Below are 9,777 nucleotides of genomic sequence, written 5' to 3' on the forward strand. Positions count from 1 at the left end.
GCACGGAACATGAGGCACGGAACATGAGGCACGGAACATGAGGCACGGAACATGAGGCACGGAACATGAGGCACGGAACATGAGGCACGGAACATGAGGCACGGAACATGAGGCACGGAACATGAGGCACGGAACATGAGGCACGGAACATGAGGCACGGAACATGAGGCACGGAACATGAGGCACGGAACATGAGGCACGGAACATGAGGCACGGAACATGAGGCACGGAACATGAGGCACGGAACATGAGGCACGGAACATGAGGCCGGAACTGAGGCACGGAACATGAGGCACGGAACATGAGGCACGGAACATGAGGCACGGAACATGAGGCACGGAACATGAGGCACGGAACATGAGGCACGGAACATGAGGCACGGAACATGAGGCACGGAACATGAGGCACGGAACATGAGGCACGGAACATGAGGCACGGAACATGAGGCACGGAACATGAGGCACGGAACATGAGGCACGGAACATGAGGCACGGAACATGAGGCACGGAACATGAGGCACGGAACATGAGGCACGGAACATGAGGCACGGAACATGAGGCACGGAACATGAGGCACGGAACATGAGGCACGGAACATGAGGCACGGAACATGAGGCACGGAACATGAGGCACGGAACATGAGGCACGGAACATGAGGCACGGAACATGAGGCACGGAACATGAGGCACGGAACATGAGGCACGGAACATGAGGCACGGAACATGAGGCACGGAACATGAGGCACGGAACATGAGGCACGGAACATGAGGCACGGAACATGAGGCACGGAACATGAGGCACGGAACATGAGGCACGGAACATGAGGCACGGAACATGAGGCACGGAACATGAGGCACGGAACATGAGGCACGGAACATGAGGCACGGAACATGAGGCACGGAACATGAGGCACGGAACATGAGGCACGGAACATGAGGCACGGAACATGAGGCACGGAACATGAGGCACGGAACATGAGGCACGGAACATGAGGCACGGAACATGAGGCACGGAACATGAGGCACGGAACATGAGGCACGGAACATGAGGCACGGAACATGAGGCACGGAACATGAGGCACGGAACATGAGGCACGGAACATGAGGCACGGAACATGAGGCACGGAACATGAGGCACGGAACATGAGGCACGGAACATGAGGCACGGAACATGAGGCACGGAACATGAGGCACGGAACATGAGGCACGGAACATGAGGCACGGAACATGAGGCACGGAACATGAGGCACGGAACATGAGGCACGGAACATGAGGCACGGAACATGAGGCACGGAACATGAGGCACGGAACATGAGGCACGGAACATGAGGCACGGAACATGAGGCACGGAACATGAGGCACGGAACATGAGGCACGGAACATGAGGCACGGAACATGAGGCACGGAACATGAGGCACGGAACATGAGGCACGGAACATGAGGCACGGAACATGAGGCACGGAACATGAGGCACGGAACATGAGGCACGGAACATGAGGCACGGAACATGAGGCACGGAACATGAGGCACGGAACATGAGGCACGGAACATGAGGCACGGAACATGAGGCACGGAACATGAGGCACGGAACATGAGGCACGGAACATGAGGCACGGAACATGAGGCACGGAACATGAGGCACGGAACATGAGGCACGGAACATGAGGCACGGAACATGAGGCACGGAACATGAGGCACGGAACATGAGGCACGGAACATGAGGCACGGAACATGAGGCACGGAACATGAGGCACGGAACATGAGGCACGGAACATGAGGCACGGAACATGAGGCACGGAACATGAGGCACGGAACATGAGGCACGGAACATGAGGCACGGAACATGAGGCACGGAACATGAGGCACGGAACATGAGGCACGGAACATGAGGCACGGAACATGAGGCACGGAACATGAGGCACGGAACATGAGGCACGGAACATGAGGCACGGAACATGAGGCACGGAACATGAGGCACGGAACATGAGGCACGGAACATGAGGCACGGAACATGAGGCACGGAACATGAGGCACGGAACATGAGGCACGGAACATGAGGCACGGAACATGAGGCACGGAACATGAGGCACGGAACATGAGGCACGGAACATGAGGCACGGAACATGAGGCACGGAACATGAGGCACGGAACATGAGGCACGGAACATGAGGCACGGAACATGAGGCACGGAACATGAGGCACGGAACATGAGGCACGGAACATGAGGCACGGAGAGCACGGAACATGAGGCACGGAACATGAGGCACGGAACATGAGGCACGGAACATGAGGCACGGAACATGAGGCACGGAACATGAGGCACGGAACATGAGGCACGGAACATGAGGCACGGAACATGAGGCACGGAACATGAGGCACGGAACATGAGGCACGGAACATGAGGCACGGAACATGAGGCACGGAACATGAGGCACGGAACATGAGGCACGGAACATGAGGCACGGAACATGAGGCACGGAACATGAGGCACGGAACATGAGGCACGGAACATGAGGCACGGAACATGAGGCACGGAACATGAGGCACGGAACATGAGGCACGGAACATGAGGCACGGAACATGAGGCACGGAACATGAGGCACGGAACATGAGGCACGGAACATGAGGCACGGAACATGAGGCACGGAACATGAGGCACGGAACATGAGGCACGGAACATGAGGCACGGAACATGAGGCACGGAACATGAGGCACGGAACATGAGGCACGAACAGAGCACGGACATGAGGCACGGAACATGAGGCACGGAACATGAGGCACGGAACATGAGGCACGGAACATGAGGCACGGAACATGAGGCACGGAACATGAGGCACGGAACATGAGGCAGCGAACATGAGGCACGGAACATGAGGCACGGAACATGAGGCACGGAACATGAGGCACGGAACATGAGGCACGGAACATGAGGCACGGAAACATGAGGCACGGAACATGAGGCACGGAACATGAGGCACGGAACATGAGGCACGGAACATGAGGCACGGAACATGAGGCACGGAACATGAGGCACGGAACATGAGGCACGGAACATGAGGCACGGAACATGAGCACGGACATGAGGCACGGAACATGAGGCACGGAACATGAGGCACGGAACATGAGGCACGGAACATGAGGCACGGAACATGAGGCACGGAACATGAGGCACGGAACATGAGGCACGGAACATGAGGCACGGAACATGAGGCACGGAACATGAGGCACGGAACATGAGGCACGGAACATGAGGCACGGAACATGAGGCACGGAACATGAGGCACGGAACATGAGGCACGGAACATGAGGCACGGAACATGAGGCACGGAACATGAGGCACGGAACATGAGGCACGGAACATGAGGCACGGAACATGAGGCACGGAACATGAGGCACGGAACATGAGGCACGGAACATGAGGCACGGAACATGAGGCACGGAACATGAGGCACGGAACATGAGGCACGGAACATGAGGCACGGAACATGAGGCACGGAACCACGGAACATGAGGCACGGAACATGAGGCACGGAACATGAGGCACGGAACATGAGGCACGGAACATGAGGCACGGAACATGAGGCACGGAACATGAGGACGGAACATGAGGCACGGAACATGAGGCACGGAACATGAGGCACGGAACATGAGGCACGGAACATGAGGCACGGAACATGAGGCACGGAACATGAGGCACGGAACATGAGGCACGGAACATGAGGCACGGAACATGAGGCACGGAACATGAGGCACGGAACATGAGGCACGGAACATGAGGCACGGAACATGAGGCACGGAACATGAGGCACGGAACATGAGGCACGGAACATGAGGCACGGAACATGAGGCACGGAACATGAGGCACGGAACATGAGGCACGGAACATGAGGCACGGAACATGAGGCACGGAACATGAGGCACGGAACATGAGGCACGGAACATGAGGCACGGAACATGAGGCACGGAACATGAGGCACGGAACATGAGGCACGGAACATGAGGCACGGAACATGAGGCACGGAACATGAGGCACGGAACATGAGGCACGGAACATGAGGCACGGAACATGAGGCACGGAACATGAGGCACGGAACATGAGGCACGGAACATGAGGCACGGAACATGAGGCACGGAACATGAGGCACGGAACATGAGGCACGGAACATGAGGCACGGAACATGAGGCACGGAACATGAGGCACGGAACATGAGGCACGGAACATGAGGCACGGAACATGAGGCACGGAACATGAGGCACGGAACATGAGGCACGGAACATGAGGCACGGAACATGAGGCACGGAACATGAGGCACGGAACATGAGGCACGGAACATGAGGCACGGAAATGAGGCACGGAACATGAGGCACGGAACATGAGGCACGGAACATGAGGCACGGAACATGAGGCACGGAACATGAGGCACGGAACATGAGGCACGGAACATGAGGCACGGAACATGAGGCACGGAACATGAGGCACGGAACATGAGGCACGGAACATGAGCGCACGGAACATGAGGCACGGAACATGAGGCACGGAACATGAGGCACGGAACATGAGGCACGGAACATGAGGCACGGAACATGAGGCACGGAACATGAGGCACGGAACATGAGGCACGGAACATGAGGCACGGAACATGAGGCACGGAACATGAGGCACGGAACATGAGGCACGGAACATGAGGCACGGAACATGAGGCACGGAACATGAGGCACGGAACATGAGGCACGGAACATGAGGCACGGAACATGAGGCACGGAACATGAGGCACGGAACATGAGGCACGGAACATGAGGCACGGAACATGAGGCACGGAACATGAGGCACGGAACATGAGGCACGGAACATGAGGCACGGAACATGAGGCACGGAACATGAGGCACGGAACATGAGGCACGGAACATGAGGCACGGAACATGAGGCACGGAACATGAGGCACGGAACATGAGGCACGGAACATGAGGCACGGAACATGAGGCACGGAACATGAGGCACGGAACATGAGGCACGGAACATGAGGCACGGAACATGAGGCACGGAACATGAGGCACGGAACATGAGGCACGGAACATGAGGCACGGAACATGAGGCACGGAACATGAGGCACGGAACATGAGGCACGGAACATGAGGCACGGAACATGAGGCACGGAACATGAGGCACGGAACATGAGGCACGGAACATGAGGCACGGAACATGAGGCACGGAACATGAGGCACGGAACATGAGGCACGGAACATGAGGCACGGAACATGAGGCACGGAACATGAGGCACGGAACATGAGGCACGGAACATGAGGCACGGAACATGAGGCACGGAACATGAGGCACGGAACATGAGGCACGGAACATGAGGCACGGAACATGAGGCACGGAACATGAGGCACGGAACATGAGGCACGGAACATGAGGCACGGAACATGAGGCACGGAACATGAGGCACGGAACATGAGGCACGGAACATGAGGCACGGAACATGAGGCACGGAACATGAGGCACGGAACATGAGGCACGGAACATGAGGCACGGAACATGAGGCACGGAACATGAGGCACGGAACATGAGGCACGGAACATGAGGCACGGAACATGAGGCACGGAACATGAGGCACGGAACATGAGGCACGGAACATGAGGCACGGAACATGAGGCACGGAACATGAGGCACGGAACATGAGGCACGGAACATGAGGCACGGAACATGAGGCACGGAACATGAGGCACGGAACATGAGGCACGGAACATGAGGCACGGAACATGAGGCACGGAACATGAGGCACGGAACATGAGGCACGGAACATGAGGCACGGAACATGAGGCACGGAACATGAGGCACGGAACATGAGGCACGGAACATGAGGCACGGAACATGAGGCACGGAACATGAGGCACGGAACATGAGGCACGGAACATGAGGCACGGAACATGAGGCACGGAACATGAGGCACGGAACATGAGGCACGGAACATGAGGCACGGAACATGAGGCACGGAACATGAGGCACGGAACATGAGGCACGGAACATGAGGCACGGAACATGAGGCACGGAACATGAGGCACGGAACATGAGGCACGGAACATGAGGCACGGAACATGAGGCACGGAACATGAGGCACGGAACATGAGGCACGGAACATGAGGCACGGAACATGAGGCACGGAACATGAGGCACGGAACATGAGGCACGGAACATGAGGCACGGAACATGAGGCACGGAACATGAGGCACGGAACATGAGGCACGGAACATGAGGCACGGAACATGAGGCACGGAACATGAGGCACGGAACATGAGGCACGGAACATGAGGCACGGAACATGAGGCACGGAACATGAGGCACGGAACATGAGGCACGGAACATGAGGCACGGAACATGAGGCACGGAACATGAGGCACGGAACATGAGGCACGGAACATGAGGCACGGAACATGAGGCACGGAACATGAGGCACGGAACATGAGGCACGGAACATGAGGCACGGAACATGAGGCACGGAACATGAGGCACGGAACATGAGGCACGGAACATGAGGCACGGAACATGAGGCACGGAACATGAGGCACGGAACATGAGGCACGGAACATGAGGCACGGAACATGAGGCACGGAACATGAGGCACGGAACATGAGGCACGGAACATGAGGCACGGAACATGAGGCACGGAACATGAGGCACGGAACATGAGGCACGGAACATGAGGCACGGAACATGAGGCACGGAACATGAGGCACGGAACATGAGGCACGGAACATGAGGCACGGAACATGAGGCACGGAACATGAGGCACGGAACATGAGGCACGGAACATGAGGCACGGAACATGAGGCACGGAACATGAGGCACGGAACATGAGGCACGGAACATGAGGCACGGAACATGAGGCACGGAACATGAGGCACGGAACATGAGGCACGGAACATGAGGCACGGAACATGAGGCACGGAACATGAGGCACGGAACATGAGGCACGGAACATGAGGCACGGAACATGAGGCACGGAACATGAGGCACGGAACATGCTAACCAACTAGCTATCCAGTCAGCTGCAGCAATCCAACAAGCCCCGTAATTCATAAACATTGAGCCATATAGCATTTTTGGCAAAAGCATCTAACTAATTACAAGTCTTATCAACAGTAGCATGCTAATAGCCCAAAATTCACAAACGTTAAGCCGACAAACTAGCCCTCAAGTCATCAGCAGCAACCTAACTTGCTATCTAGTAAACAGCAGCAAGCCAACTAGCCACCATAAAACCATAAAGCCGTCAAGTCACCTGCAGCAAATCATTATCCGTCAAGTCACCGCAGCAAGCCAACTAGCCGTCATGTCACCTGCAGCAAGCCAACTAGCCGTCCATTCACCTGCAAGCCATCTAGCCGTCCAGCATCCAGCAGTAAGCCAAGTAGCCGTCAAGTAACAAGCAGCAAGCCAACTAGCCGTCCATTCACCTGCAAGCCATTTAGCCGTCCAGCATCCAGCAGTAAGCCAAGTAACCATCAAGTCACCAGCAGCTAGCCAACTAGCTATCCAGTCAGCTGCAGCAAGCCAACAAGCCAGCAATTCATAAACATTGAGCCATATAGTAGTTTTGGCAACAGCATCAAACCAATTACGAGTCTTATCAACAATAGCTAGTTATTAGCCGCCCCCAATTCATAAACATTAAGCAGACAAACTAGCCCACAAGTCATCAGCAGCAACCTAACTAGCTATCTAGTCAACAACAGCAAGCCAACAAGCCACCATAAAACCACAAAATCGTCAAGTCAACAACAGCAAGCCAACAAGCCACCATAAAACCACAAAATCGTCAAGTCACCTGCAGCAAATCATTATCCGTCAAGTCACCGCAGCAAGCAATTATCCGTCAAGTCACCAGTAGCAAGCCAACTAGCCGTCAAGTCACCAGCAGCAAGCCAACTAGCCGTCAAGTCACCAGCAGCAAGCCAACAAGCCAGCAATTGATAAACATTGAGCCATATAACAGTTTTGTCAACAGCATCAAACCAAATACAAGTCTAATCAACAGTAGCATGCTATTAGCCCAAAATTCATAAACATTAATCCGACAAACTAGCCCTCAAGTCATCAGCAGCAACCAAACTAGCTATCTAGTCAACAACAGCAAGCCAACAAGCCACCATAAAACCACAAAACCGTCATGTCACCAGCAGCAAATCATTATCCGTCAAGTCACCAAGCAGTAAGCCAACTAACAATCAAATAACCAGCAGCAAGCCAACTAGCCGTCAAATCACCAGGAGACAGTCCAGTCACCAGCAGCAAGCCATTATCCGTCAAGTCACCAGCAGCAAGCCAATAACCGTCAAGTCACCAGCAGCCAGCCAACTAGCCGTCCATTAACCAGCAGCAAGCCAACTAGCCGTCCATTAACCAGCAGCAAGCCAACTAGCCGTCCATTAACCAGCAGCAAGCCAAATAGCCGTCCATTCATCTGCAAGCCAACTAGCCGTCCACCACCCAGCAGTAAGCCAAGTAGCCATCAAGTCGCCAGCAGCCAGCCAACTAGCTGTACAGTCACCAGCAGCTAGCCAATAACCGTCCAGTCACCAGCAGCAAGCCAATAACCGTCAAGTCACCAGCAGCCAGCCAACTAGCCGTCCATTAACCAGCAGCAAGCCAACTAGCCGTCCATTAACCAGCAGCAAGCCAACTAGCCGTCCAATAACCAGCAGCAAGCCAAATAGCCGTCCATTCACCTGCAAGCCAACTAGCCGTCCAGCACCCAGCAGTAAGCCAAGTAGCCATCAAGTCACCAGCAGCCAGCCAACTAGCTGTACAGTCACCAGCAGCTAGCCAACTAGCTATCCAGTCGGCATCAGCAATCCAACAAGCCCCGTAATTCATAAACATTGAGCCATATAGCAGTTATCGCAACAGCATCTAACCAATTTCAAGTCTTATCAACAGTAGCATGTTATTAGCCCAAAATTTATAAACATTAAGCCGACAAACTAGCCCACAAGTCATCAGCAGCAATCTAACTAGCTATCTAGTCAACAAAAGCAAGCCAACAAGCCATCATAAAACCACAAAGGCGTCAAGTCACCACAGCAAGCCATTATCCGTCAAGTCACCAGCAGCAAGCCAACTAGCCGTCCTTTCACCAGCAGCAAGCTAACAAGGCGTCCTTCCACCAGCAGCAAGCCAACTAGCCGCCAAGTCACCAACAGCAAGCCAACAAGCCAGCAATTGATAAACATTGAGCCATATAACAGTTTTGTCAACAGCATCAAACCAAATACACGTCTCATCAACAGTAGCATGCTATTAGCCCAAAATTCACAAACATTAAGCCGACAAACAAGCCCTCATCAGCAGCAACCAAAGTAGCTATCTAGTCAACAACAGCAAGCCAACAAGCCACCATAAAACCACAAAGCCGTCATGTCACCAGCAGCTAGCCATTATCCGTCAAGTCACCAGCAGCAAGCCAACTAGCCATAAAGTCACCAGCAGCAAGCCAACTAGCCATCAAACACCAGCAGCCAGTCAACTAGCCGTCCAGTCACCAGCAGCAAGCCAACTAGCCGTCCAGTCACCAGCAGCCAGCCAACTAGCCGTCAAGTCACCTCGGCAAGTAGAAACGTCGACAGAGCATTATTAATAAGCTAATTAATCTTTTATTTATTAGTAGCAAGCGAACTCGACGTCAAGTCACCAGCAGCAAGCCAACTAGCCGTCGAGTCACCTGCAGCAAGCCAACTAGCCGTCGAGTCACCAGCAGCAAGCCAACTAGCAGTCCAGTCAC

The sequence above is a fragment of the Physella acuta genome, unplaced genomic scaffold (genome assembly GCF_028476545.2).
Source record: "Physella acuta isolate Inbredline_101_S28 unplaced genomic scaffold, ASM2847654v3 ptg002277l, whole genome shotgun sequence".
Classification (NCBI taxonomy): domain Eukaryota; kingdom Metazoa; phylum Mollusca; class Gastropoda; family Physidae; genus Physella; species Physella acuta.